Here is a 14,586-nt window from a genome sequence, read left to right as displayed (position 1 = left end):
GAAAGGGTTATCCCTACCTGGGGAAGACCTCTCGAACCTTATGGTGATCAAGGAATCCATTTTACTGGTCATGTACTTCAAAAAAATCTTCATTGTTTGGCCAGTTTTAGAATACTCTCACTGTTCTCAACACCCTCAATCTCCTGGTCTAATTGAATGCGTTATGAAGACTCAATTGACAAAATTTCTAGAGATTCACCAAATGCCTTCACTAAAAGCATTGACTTTGATCCTTCAAAATCTAAGATCCACCCCCTTGGAACTCATAAACCCTCACCCTTAGAGATAATCACTGGATGCCCAATGAACTTGTCTCCTTCCTCTCTAGACCCACAATTGATAAAAGGAGATATACTCCAATATTGCAAAGGCCTAATTGCTCCTATTAAAAATAACCATGTTTGGGTAGAGCAATCTTTTGACAGTGTGATTCAGGAAGACAAAGTCTTTATTCATTTTGCCATGTAACCAGGAGATTTCATCTATTGGAAAAGACACCTCCAGAAGGATTCTCTTCAACCTCACTGGAAAGGTCTCTCATTGAAAAGGTACTGTTAGCTGACCCTTGTTCCACCAAACTCCAGGGAATAGACTCTTGGATTGTGACACACCTACAGAAACACCAAATGCTAATTGGACCTGCACATCATCTGGTGACCTGAAAGTAAAGATTTCTGGAATTGAAGCAGATGACATCTGATGAGACAATTTTCCCAAGACATCTATACCAAGCCTTTGGAAGTTTGTCTGCTAAGGCTTTGATGACAGGATAGCACTTCAGATGATCTCCAATGCCTATGATCTTGACAGACGTATTTTAGAAAAAAGGGCCTGAAGGTTCTCCTTCCTATCCCATATTTGTTACTCAAATGTGGCTACAATAGGTGCTCAATCAGTGCACTTTCCGTCCAATGTGGGGCATGGCACCCAGAAAACTCCTTCCTGACATCAGGGGACAAATGCTTGATGAAACCGGAAAACTCTGACTCTTGATCAGTGATGCTTTCAAAGAAAGATCGTGATCTAAAAGGGAAAATATGAAAATTAATAAACAGAATCCTCAGTAAAGTGGAGTCAGGAGGCCAAAGGGGGAACTATCACATCCTACATCGATAGTGGAGCCCAACAGGACTTCCTCTTCTTGACTGGCAAGAAGCTCAGCCAATGAGACACTGCGTCAAGTCAGCCAATGAAAAGCCATTATACATCACCCTCTCAATTCTTCCAATGCACACTTTGTTTACAAAAGTCCTGCCAACTTCTCCTTCCCCTCTATAAAAGAATTTCTCCTCACTTTTGCTGCTTGGAAGTTCCACATTGCTCAATATAGTTATAGACCTTGAGGCAAATAAACACATTTTGCTGAGGAATGAGCTGGCTGCCTATTCCTTAACATCAGCAATTGCTACCCCAGCTTTCTTTTTGTTTCCATTTGCATGAAACATGTTTTTCCATTCCTTCACTTTCATCCTGTGTGTATCTTTATACCTGAAGTGAGTCTCTTGTAAGTAGTTATATGTGTCTTGTATTTAATCCATTCAGCCACTGTATGTCTTTTGATTTGAGCATTTAATCCATTTACGTTAAAATAATTATTGATGGATATGTGCTTATTGTCATTTTATTAATTGTTTTCGTAATTATCTGTGATGCCTTCATTTTTCTCTTGGCCACTTCCCTTTTGGTTTTTTTCTTTGGTGTTGTGCTTGTATTCCCTTCTCCTTATTTTCTGTGTATTTATTTTAGGTTTTTGATTTCTGGTTATCATGTGGTTTAAACATACCAATCCATGTATATGCCAGTCTGTTTTAAGTTGATGATCACTTAAGTTCAAGCACATTCTAAAAGAACTACCTTTTGACTCCCCACCATTTTGTGTTTCTAATGTCATGTTTGACATCTTGTTGTTCTGTGTATTCCTAGACTAGTTATTGTAGACATACACGATTTTACTGCTTTTGTCTTTTAACCTACAAATTAGCTTTATAGGTATTTGATACTATATGTTTGTCATTACCAGTAATTTTTTTCTTTTATAACTTTTTGTTTACAATTATAACCTTTTCTTTTTGATTTAAAGAAGTCACTAACATTTCTTGTAAGGCTGGTTTAGTTGTGATGAACCCCTTTAGCTTTTGCTTGTCTGGGAAACACTCTCTCCTTCAATTCTGAAAGCTAACCTTGGTGGGTAGAGCATTTGCGTTTGTAACTTTTTTCCTTCAGCAGTTTGAATATATTATATCAGTCCTCACTGGCCTGCAAAGTTTCTGCTGAAAAATCACATGAAAGTATTATCTGGGTTCCATTGTATGTAACTAACTGTTTTCCTCTCACTTTTAAGTTTCTCTCTTTATCTTTAACTTTAGACAGTTTAATTTCAATATGTTTTGGTATAGGTCTCCTTAAGATCGTCTTAGTTGAGACTCTCTGTGTTTAGTGGACTTGGATGTCTATTTCTTTTGCAGGTTGGGGAAGTTTTCAGCCTTTATTTCTTCAAAAACATTTTCTATCCCTCTCTCACCCTTAGTCTTCTGGGGCTGCTATATTGCAAATACTAATCCACTTGTGGTCCCAGGTGTCCCTAAGATATCTTCATATTTTTATTTTTGTTCTGTTCCAATTGGATGATTTCCACTACCCTGTCTTCTATATCACTGATTCATTCTTCTGCATCATCTAATCTGCCATTGATATCCTCAAATATATTTTTCACTTCAGTCATTTTATTCTTTAGCCATGAAGGGTTATGTTTTTGTACTTTCTATCTCTTTTTTGAAGTTCTCACTGTGTTCATCAATTCTTCTTATGAGTTTGATGAGCATCTTTATGACCACTACTTTGAACTCTTCATCAGTAAATTATTTATTTCTGTTTTATTTGTTTCTGTTTTTTGATTTTGAGGTTCCGTCTTGTTATTTTATTTGGAATATACTCTTTGTCGCCTCATTTTGTCTGTGTTTATTTCTTTTTTTTTTTAAAGATTTTATTTATTTATTTTTCCTTTTTCTCCCCAAAGCCCCCCGGTACATAGTTGTATATTCTTCGTTGTGGGTTCTTCTAGTTGTGGCATGTGGGATGCCGCCTCAGCATGGTCTGATGAGCAGTGCCATGTCCGCGCCCAGGATTCGAACTAATGAAACACTGGGCCGCCTGCAGCGGAGCGCGCGAACTTAACCACTCGGCCACGGGGCCAGCCCCATGTCTGTGTTTATTTCTATATATTAAGTATGTCAGCTATTTCTTCCAGTCCTGAAGAAGTGACCTTACGTAGAAGGAGTCCTGGGGAGCCCAGGACCTCACATCCCACTGGTCACCAGAGCCAGATGCTCCAGGTATATCTCATCTGTAGGCTGCATGTACCCTCCTGTTGTGCCTGGGCTACAGTTGCTCTGGAGATGCTAGCATGTGAGACTGGCTCCCTATGGGTGGGAGATGCTTTGGAGGGGTTTCAGTGCCAGCCAGGGGCACCTGCTGGGGGGGCAGGGAAGGAGTTATTTTGAAGGAACATTGACTGGGGCAAGTCTATAGGCAAATGCCAGGGCAGGGTGAGTGGTGTGAGCAAGTTAAATAGAGACTGTTACATATGGTGCCCAGCAGGGATAGGTAACCTAGTAAGAAGGAGGGTAAAAAAATGGCATCAACCAGCACTTTTATTTCTGTATAAAGTTCCAACACATTTATTTTCCTCAGGCACATGCCTTAGAATTAGTCAATGGATCTCCTTCACATGTAATCCAGGCCTTTTCAAACTGCCACCTCTGCACTGGCAGACAATGACCTCAGAGACAGTGAGCTTGTGTATGTGCTTTTTGAGAGTGAAGACTTGATTTCTTATAGGTTTCTGGTTCTCCCAGACATAAGCCCTATGGGTTTTCAAAGCCAGATTTTTAGGGGGATTGTTTTCCTGATGCAGGTCCCATAGTCTGGGAAGCCCAATATGTGTCTCAGGCCCCTCAGACATCAGAGAGGATCTCCATGGTTGTGCGTTGTGATGTCCCTCCTACTGTGTGTTGCCATACCAGGGGTGTTGGTCCTGAATAGACCACATATCCACCCCTCCTACCCATCTTAATGTATTTTGTTTAATATATCCTTAGTTGTGAAAAATTTGTCCTGCTACTCTTAAGGTCATTCTCAGCAACAGTTGTTCTTTATGTAGTTGTAGTTTTGATGTGTCTGTAGGAGGACGTGAGCTAAGAATTTTCCTCCTCCACTGTCTTGATTCTTTCTGTACCCTTTCTATTTATTTTTTATAGAAATTGCTCATATATAAAATATATATTTTGCCTGAGGAAGATTCACCCTGAACTAATATTTGTTGTCAATCTTCCTCTTTTTTATGTGAACTTTCACAACAGTATGGCCACTGACAGATGAGTGCTGTAGGTCTGCACTTGGGAATCAAACATGGGCCCCCAAAGTGGTGCACACCAAAGTTAACTACTAGGCCACCTGAGCTGGCCCCAAATTGCTCATATTTTTAACTAGCAAAAATATATTTTGGTTTTAGGATGAATATTTCTTTATGTCGCATTTTAGTTTCAGTTTATATCTTCCTTCATATTCTTAAAAAGCAATTTCTCTAAGGTTAATTCTTCTTCCTACTCCCTGGATTTTCTTTTCAAGTTTCATTGTCTTATTTATTTTGGGCTGTATTTCATGAAAGGTGATTTTCTCATATATCTGATGATTCATCTCTGTTCATATATATGAGTTAGCCACTCAATGGAAGTTCTGAGGAGAGGGAAGATTTTTTAAAATATAGCCGTATATGTTTCAAGTGGGGACACTATTTAATTGTGAGAAATTTAAAATATTAGGGCCTGTGGCTCTCTTCTCTTGAGCTGACAAGCTTCTAGAAAGAGAAAATTTCACTATCTCCTCGAAAGGTTATTAGCATGGCTGCCAGTATTACCAAGCAAATGGGAATGAATTGGGCCACCAGTTCAAGATGTGGATGATTACACACACTTCTGTTGTCAAATTGGTCATCTGTCAGCATCTGTCACTGGTACTCACTCTGGTTCAAAGCCTCTAAAGAGAAGCTTTGGGTTTCCATAATATACTAGCAGACATCTAAATCTGAAACTCTTCAAGCATTCACAAAAATTTAAATAATGAAAATTAAACCACCCAAATTTTATGTCAGGATATACATAAACATTGTAAATGAACAAAAGTCACTTTTTGGGACGCAGTGGAACTGAAGGTCACTAATAATAAAGAAAAGAGAAGAATGCTGTATGTTACAGAATTTATGGTTCAATGTAGTTATCAGAATTCAAAGATAGCCTATAATGACCCATGTCCTAGTATAATCTCCTTCTTTTAGTTTGATTATGGCTGGTTATCACGTCATGATTAGGTTATGTCAAAACTGAAGGGATTTGGCAAGTGTATTTAAAGTTGACCTAATTCAAATATAATTCTACTTTTCAGTTGACTTTGAATTATACATATATAATTGTTTAGGTCTGTCTTATAAATAAAAATTTTTCTAATTATAATACTAGTTGTCTAGGAGATATTATCTCTGAATGACATGTATTAACAAACTGGTTATAAGTAAATCAAATAGATAAAGTAGAATAAGCTTCCAGTAAACTAGTAAGCCATTCTCACTGGACTTAGACACTTTTGATCAGTTAATGGCACTTGATTTAACAAACTATGTATAGACTTAATGACACATGTCCCAGAATGCTAGTTTTCAAAACTTACTGGGCATAACCACAGTCTTTCTCTGTCTCCTACATCCTTTGCATCAGCAATTAAAGATACTCTAGTGTCAGTTACTCAGGCATTCACTTATTCCTTTACTACTTCATTCAAAACTATTTCAGGAGAACTTAATGCCCACCAGCCCCTGGAGATGGGGTAAATGAGAATTTACCTTTATGAAATTCTTACTTTAATGGGGTCTAATTTCCTTTCTGATTGGCAAAACCTTTGCTTCTGTTAGGGACAATAACCTCTAGCAGTTTCCCTCTTGCTGTGATTTAACCTTTTAAATGTATTTCTTTTATATTGCATGTCTTAAAATGTGAATTAGATCATGTCCATCAATACTTTTCTTTTATTCCCCATGTGATATTGATCCCATTATCTCTCCTCTTTAAAATATAATCATAATTATTATTATAATAATCAGAGGAATTCAATCTTAACCTCGTCTACTGACAGTTTTTCAAGAGAAAAGCTCTACTGGGAAAAGGCTCACCTCCTCCCAATCTGTGATGCTGGAAGGCTTTATAGCTCCCTTCTCTTCTCATACAAACACCTTAAAAAGGAAGAGTAGCCTCAGGTTGCCTCCTATAACTCTCCAGAACATAGACATCTGGCTTCTTCTCCTAACACTTTCCTAAAACTTCTTTGACAGATGTTTTCAATGTCCATGGGCTTGTCACCTCTAATTCCTTGGGCATTTTGTAACTTTCTTTACTGATTCTGCCATGGATGTTCCTTCCTTTGGAAATTTTCCTCAATCACATTGGCTGGCTCTGTACCAACTTCTCACTCACCCTCTTTATTTTCCTTCTTTTTTATTTTTCATGAAGTCTTTTGCTTCAGCTGACCACATCAGTATTTACCATTACTATCCTTACTTCCTTGGCTTCATTCCCTGGAATAATACTGCTTTCCTAATGGTTTTTACCATAATTTATAAAGTAATTCAAATAAATATCTGACAGAGGCTTTATGTAGAATTTCAGACTGTTTTATAGGAAAAAGAGTCTCCAAAGGGAATTTAACTTGATATGTTCAACTGAAAACTCAATGTTTCCAACCTTCACATGGACACCTCACCCCAAATATGTTACCTGTGCTTCATTCATCCAGCAGTTTTCACACCTGCAATTATCTTGCTTATTTATATTTTATGTCTATGATTGTGTACTACAAATTTTTGCAGTTCCAAGGAGCTTAGCAGTCATATTTGCTGTTGTAACTCTAGTCTCTGAAATAGTAGCTGACACGTAGTAGCTGCTTGCTGTATTTGTTAAGCTGATGAGTATATCAGTAGATGAACTATGCACTCATGGTTCCCCTTGGCAACACCTACCATGAAAATGAAGATGGCTGATTGCTCTGATAGGTGATAATCAATCACGTGAGTATGAAACTTCTCTTGGCAGAATGTTACAGAACAAAACACAACTTAATGCAACTTCTTTGCTAATGCCTCACTTTTCTTCTGCAACTGTCTATGTCTTCTACAGTATGAGATCCTTGATACTCTTCATGACAGAGAGCAAAGCTATAAACATTGGTGCAAAAGAGTAAACTATAGTTATGATAACAAACTTGTGGTAGATCAGGGGAGACTTGCTATTTTCCTCAGTGTTTGGAGTAAACAAACAGGGAGGATGGGTATAGTGGAAAAGGAAGGGCTTAGAATCATCAAACATTTGGAAGAAAAGATCAAAAAGCTGTTTAGGTTTTCAAAATGGAAAGAAAGCTGTGACAAAAGTAAGATTTAAATGAGCCAAAGTACTGTGGAGAATTTGAGGCCAGCATATACTAAGTCAGTTGATCCATGAGTTTTACAGTAGTCAGTACAAAATATGGACAAATAAGTGAAAGAATATGGCATATTCCTTGTTCTTTGGACCACTAAAATCCCCAACATAATCATTATGTGAAACAATACAAATGACTTGTTTTTCTCCATTACTGTTACCCAGGAATTACTATATATATATATATATATACACACACACACATTATTGTTTTTAACAACTTTCCTTAGTAACTTCTCCACCTAAAATACACTCACTTACACAGAAATGAATGAGATACATATGTAAACACAGATATATACACACGTGTGTACACATATTGTGTGTATATATTTTACCTGTATGTGGAGTAGGTAGGTGGAGTCACAGATCAAATAGATATGCAAGAATGTACAAAATGTTTAGATAGAGAATATTTAAAATATTCCATATGAGATCAATTCGCATTTGTGTAACATTGGAGAGGCTTTCCCACGGCTTGGATAGGGGTAAAGTCAATGAAAACGTTCAGTGGGAATGAGTCCCACACTCACTCACAAGGAAGAAAGTGAGACAAAGATCAGAGGTGACAGGAATTTCTATCTCCAGATCTGAATCCATAACTATTTAGACAACCAGGAGTTAAGTCCTGCTTCATTCTTTTTCCTTTTGGAAATCTTCTGCAACAAAGACATTTGGCCTCTCAGGAAACTTAAAAGGTTCAAGCTCTAAATTTTCTATAAAGACTATGGGAACTTTATTCATCTTAACAGACATATTTTCTGATAAATTTGATGATATAGTTGGTGATATCACCCCTAAGGGGGCAAACATTGCTTCTAGGAGTTTAAAAATATCTCAGGTATTGCAATGGTTTTTTACTCTAAAAATGCTATAGTACATAGATAATATATTCTATCTCTGGTATTAAAGTTTTTGGTGGATGGAGTGATCAGAAAAAAATAATTAAAAGCTCTTTAAGGGCAGTGATGATTAAAAATAGATTCAGAAACAGAGTTAGACAATTTAGAAACAGAGGAAAGTGTAAAATGTTGTATATGACAAGGTTTTGTTAATTTCCACTGATGGGATTCAGGACTTGCTGCCCCAAAATACTGCACTTTGGTATATAGAATATCTTAAACTGAAAGAGTTTGAGAAAGTAGCAAAAGCAAGGTCACTGTGACCTCCCGTCCCTCACCTCTTTTCTCTGAAAGTAGGAGATAAATCTCCCACATAAAGTTACCCTCCTTGTACCAGGAAGAAGGGAGACAGCCTTATTACATTTTAAAAACAAGACATCAGGCCCAAAATGGTGTCCCTTATGCTAAGCCCCAAGTCACTAAACCTAGATCTTACTTAACTAGTTTCAGCTCTCCCAAATGGAATCTTAAACCACTCAATCAGGAAGTACCACCAGATCAGCTCCAGTTAGATAATCCACCTGGAAGACCCCTGCCATCCCCTAAAGGAAAGTAGTTTTGCGACAACCAATTCACTTTTTTTGCCAGTGTAACTACCTTTTCCCTTCTCCCTTTTGCCTATAAAAGTTTTTCATTTTATACAGCTCCTCTGAGCTCCTTTTATCCACTACATTGTATACTGCCCAACTCAACTTGGTTTTTGTTCAAATAAACTCTTGAAAAATATGCCTTAGCTTATCTTTTAACATATCAGAGACAGGGAATTTAGGTTGAGAAGGCTGCATAAACAAACTTTGTTACTTCTTCATCATTTTATAATCCCTAGCCTAAATTCCTTTCTGTTGTCAATTCTTCACAAATAATGTTTCTTTTTCTAAAATATATAAAATTTCCTACTCTGGTCACTTATTTGGGTTTTCATTCTCTTGTGAAGGCTCCAATGTACATTCAACTAAAGTTACATGCTTTTCTCCTGTTAATCTATTTTTGTTGGTTTAATTTTCAGACACAGCCAGGGACCCTACAGAGGGTTGAGAAGAACTTTTTCCTCCCCTACACAAGTTTACACATATTGAGAAATATTTAGATGATTCAGTAGAGGGTATTGATTGTGGGAGGAGGAAATATTATACTGGTTAAAACAAAACTACCACTTTCCTAGGTGGAAAAATACTACAATTCTTTTACATTCTGGATCCTGTAGGATTTGCTAAGACTTGACCTTGTATGGGAGGGCAAAGATTTCCTCGACCCTTTTAGGATCCCTTGCTGTGTTTAATAATTAAAGTGACAAAGACAGGTTAACAGGAGAAAAGCATATGAAATTATTTAATATAAGTTTTACATGATATAGAACCATTCATAAGGAAATGAAGACCTAGAGAAACAGACCTGTGTGTTGTTATGCTAGGCTCCATGAAGAGTGGACAGTCACAGAGGAATATGATAGTTTAAAGAGTATGAATTAACTGTAGTAAACTGGGGAAAACCTAGCAATTCCTGTTTGTTAGGATTCTCCTTGGGGTCCCCTTGTCTTTGGATATAAGGATGCTCCTTTCCTCCATGTATGGGGCAGCACCTCTCACATGAGGGCTTTATGATCTGTTTTGGGGGAGATGGTGGGTGGAAAGTTAGAATGACCTTCCTGCTGTTCTTTCAAACTCCTGAAGTTTAAATTATTTGATATGCCAATGCCATATTTTGGGGTAGCATTTCCTGAATCCCATCAGCCTTCTCAGGGCTTCATATAAGTACTATAGCCAAGTGACTATACTATTGCATTCCCACTCTCAGGAACTGAATATTAAAATCTCTGAGACATAACTTTCTCACGTGTAAAATGTATGTGAAATTTCACACTACGATATCCTTCATGAGGATTCAGTGAGTAAACACAGATAAAACCCTAAGAGTGGCAGCCACATACCAAGTACCCAAACATCCTATTATTAATAACGTAGAAAAAAATTGTTTCAATAGAAAGCTATGCATTATCTATAGCACACCTTCTGGCTATTAGATTCTAGTTCCCTCTCCTTGGATTTGAGCAATTTTGCACTCATTGTAAGTTGTAAGTTACTGATAGATATGGAAGTTATGCCATGTTTAATAGACAGTTAATTGACATCCCTCCTCACACGGGAAAACCAGTTTTGCTTCATTTGCAATTCAGCTAAATATCCCTCTACTCAGTAAATTTATACTGGTTTGACTTTTCCATTAAGCTGGCTATAGCATCTACCTAATTGCCTCAGGTTCTATGGGTAAAACAAGTCCTTGAACATGAGTCTGCTTTGATATTGTGTGAGTCATAATTTTACCTTTTTATGAAAATTTTCTGTTAGTAATATGCATTATAGAAGTGGCATTTGTAGAAGAGAAGCCCACGGCTATAGTAAAAATGAAAAAAGAGAAGACTTGACTACAGCTGTATAAAGAGTGATTAACAAGAAGAAGAGAAAGGAAAGATAAGACGAATAAAATGTAGTGGCTATTCAAGGAAGAGGAGCACAGAGGATTAGAAGAGGAAGAAAATGCAGTAGGTATCAATCAATAATTGGCACAGAAAGTCATTCACCTAATGGAGAGGACAATTCTATTCTATTCTGTTCTACCTCACAGTTTGACACAATTTTAATCTTAATGTTTTAACGTTGTGTAGGAAAAATTACTGTGAAACCAAATGCACTGGAAATTAATGAGATGACCTTATCCAGGCTATTTCAATAGACAGAGCATTCCTTAGCCAGAGTCAAATGACAAAAATAAAATGGCTTAGTAATGAGTTTGATGCCCTTTTTTAAAGGAAAAACAATCCATAGGTTAGGGGAGTCCAGTGCCTCACAAGCAGTGAAGTGTTCTTCTTAGGGTTGTGTAGGCAACAGCAAATTTCATAAAGCATTAGAAGCAGCACTGCAGAAGCAGGGCATGCTTGGCTGAGGTTGCATACTTTACCTTATTTAGAAAGATCAAGGAACAATAAAATCAGTATGCAGCCCAGAGTTGGCTTGACATTTGGGGGTTGGAAGACTGGATGTACTCTGTTTCTGGTCGAGCAGAGCATTTACAGGAACAGAAAAGTTCGGTTTGCTGATGTGGCATCCTGGGTAGGAGAGGCTCCATCTTGGGTATATAAGTTTATCTCAACAAGCGGAATATCTTCTAGAAAAGGAATGAGCCTGGGGATTTACAGAGGTGCTAAACAAGAGAGTTATGAATCTGAGGAACAGGAGGGAGGGGACACTTCTGAGTCATGTGGGGAAAAGCTACTCTTCAAAGTTAGCTCTTTCCTGGTGCACAAAAGTGTGGTGGAGATTTCTCACCTGTTGCTGTTTTCTGGGAGCCCAGGGCTCAGGTAAAATCAACTTTTCTCTGACTTAGACCCATTAAGTTAAGTCTCTTACACAATTCCATGGCAGCTATCTTTACTGGTGACCCCAGATCATAAGATGATCAGAGGTGTTTAAAATAAAATAATAGGCCCTCAATGGAGTCACTTACGCTAAGTCCCATGTCACCAAAATGAGATAACTTAGTCACAGTTTCAGCTTTCCCAGAAATGAAACCTTACACCAATCAGGAATCACCTGATCAGCACCAGTTGGGTAATCTGCCTGAGAAACCCCTGCCAACTCTTGTAAGGACATCAACCTTGCAACAACCAATCTGCCTTTTCTTACTATGACTTCCTTGTTCCTTTTCCTTCTGTCTATAAAACTGTTTCATTTCGTACATCTCCCCAGAGCTTCTTTCAATCTGCTAGATTGTATGTTGCATGATTCATGAATTAATGAATAATGCCAATAAGGTTGTTAAAGTTTATTCTCTTGAATTTTGTTCTTTAGCAGACTAAACACAATAAAAATCAATCACCACTGTGCAAACTAACTACTTGTATTCACTAGAGTTATGGAAACCTTCGTTGTTCTCTCCAGCACATTTTTCCAGAGGCAGAAATGCTGGCAAACTGGTGACCTCAGAGCCCACAGGGCTGCTCTGCTGATTCACACAGGATGGCCAGCAAGTGCTTTCCAATAAGATAAGTTTGGACAAGTCCTGGGAGCACCACCCTAATTCTTTATTATATCTCACTCTTAGTTGGCTCAGTACCAAGGTAGTATTGTGGAGTTTTATAAATCTTGGAAGTAAACCCTGACTGTCATGCCAACAACTCTCATTCTGTCATTCAGTAACAGACCATCTGCATCACAGTTTCTTAACAACAGCAGTTTTGAGTATTCAGAGCAGGGTCCCTGGAAGCACAGGAAGTACCCTTCTAATAGACCTGGTTTTGCATATGCTTAAATGGCCCCACTGGGGATGGTGCCCTGGAAGGTGAGGTGAGGTGAAGGAATGAGGAGGTTAGAAAGGAAAGGGTGAGAATACAGTCCACCTTGGAAAAGAGGCTCTGAAGCTGAGGGGACAGAGAATTGAAGTGATGGCAGAGGAATGAGCACCCCCCCAACCTGGCTTTTCTCATTATTCCCTCCCCATTTCATTTAGTCTATGAATCCAAACTCAGCATATTCCAGAATGCGTCTGCCCTCTGCATGTCTGCAATGAAAGTCGTGGGTAATCTATCTCCTACATCCTTAAAGTAGGGTCTGAAGGACAGCAGTGAGTGAGTGAGGGTCTCACCTGGGAAGTGTGCAGAAATGCAGAGTCTCTGGCCCCTCCCAAGACCTACTGAATAAGAATCCTCAATTAATTATCCCAGGTAATTCACTTTTACATTAAGCGAGAGGAGCCCTTCACAGTGTTCATGATGAGCTATGTCAAAATGTGGCACTTTGGCATATTGAATATTTTGAGCTAAAGAAGTTTGTAAAACAGCCGGTGCAAGAAGGACTTTCTGATCTTCCCTTACACCAGGTCATACGACCTTCATGTGAAAGGTGCCTGCCATACCTAGAGGGAAGGACTATAGTTATTTTCAAGATGGAGGGACGTGGAGAGGAATCTGAGCAAACAGGACCTGCTATGATTCTCTACTTCATTACATTTAGCTCATACCTCCTTTTTCCTATCATATTTCCCCACCTCTGTCAACTCTTCATCAAATCCATAATAAAAATCATTTCTTTGGATCTTTAATTTAAGGCTCTTGTGTCATGTAAAATTTATATAAAATAAAATTGAATGCTTTTCTCTGTTAAGCTGTCTTTGTCCGCTAAAATTTTAAATCCATACAGGAAAGCTAAGAGGTTCCAAGGAAACAATTTCCCCCCATACACCCTGGACTGTAGTATGTAAGGGACAGAAGCCAGTCGTATTCTTTAGCGGTAAAGAGTTTTTGACGCTACTTGTTAAACACCTTTGGATTTTTGCTCTTTAAAAATTCCTGTAGCACATTGATTTTGTATCCCACAACTTGACTGTATTCCCTTATTATTTCTAAAAGTTTTTTAGTGGACTCTTTAGGGTACAAAAATCGGTTGTGTTTCTAGACACTAACAATGAGGTAGCAGATAGAGAAATTAAGACTACAATCCCATTTACAATTGCAACAAAAACAATAAAATACCTAGGAATAAACTTAATGAAAGAGGTGAAAGATCTGTGCACCGAAAACTATAAAATGTTGTTGAAAGAAATTGAAGAAGACACAAAGAAATGGAAAGACATTCCATGCTCTTGGATTGGAAGAATTAACATTGGTAAAATGTCCATACTTCTGAAAGCAAGCTATAGATTCAACGCAATCCCTATCAAATTTCCAACAACAGTTTTTACAGAAATAGAACAAAGAATCCTAAAATTTATATGGAACAACAAAAGACCCCGAATAGCCAAAGGATTCCTGAGAAAAAGGAACAAAGCTGGAGGTATCACACTCCCCGATTTCAAATTATACTACAAGCCATAGTAACCAAAATAGCATGGTATTGGCACAAAAACAGACACACAGATCAATAGAACAAAATTGAGAGCCCAGAAGTAAACCCACACGTTTATGGAGAGCTAATATTCGACAAGGGAGCCAAGAGCATACGATGGAGAAAGGAGTGTCTCTTCAGTAAATGGTGTTGGGAAAACTAGACAGCCACATGCAAAAGAATGAAAGTAGACCATTCCCTTACACCATGCACAAAAATCAACTCAAAATGGATTAAATACTTGAATGTAAGACCGAAACCATGAGACTTCTAGATGAAAACGTAGGC

At 38.0% G+C, this 14,586-nt stretch overlaps 1 pseudogene; it reads right to left on the bottom strand.

The window, feature by feature from the left end:
* Window positions 1-430: 430 nt before the first annotated feature.
* Window positions 431-14,586, bottom strand: part of LOC138920982 (olfactory receptor 2W3-like) — a 29,675-nt pseudogene continuing 15,519 nt past the window's right edge.

Source organism: Equus caballus, chromosome 27, assembly GCF_041296265.1.
Source record: "Equus caballus isolate H_3958 breed thoroughbred chromosome 27, TB-T2T, whole genome shotgun sequence".
Taxonomy (NCBI): Eukaryota; Metazoa; Chordata; class Mammalia; order Perissodactyla; family Equidae; genus Equus; species Equus caballus.
The sequence above is the reverse complement of the archived record's forward strand: the minus strand, read 5'-3'. Positions and strand labels throughout refer to the sequence as shown.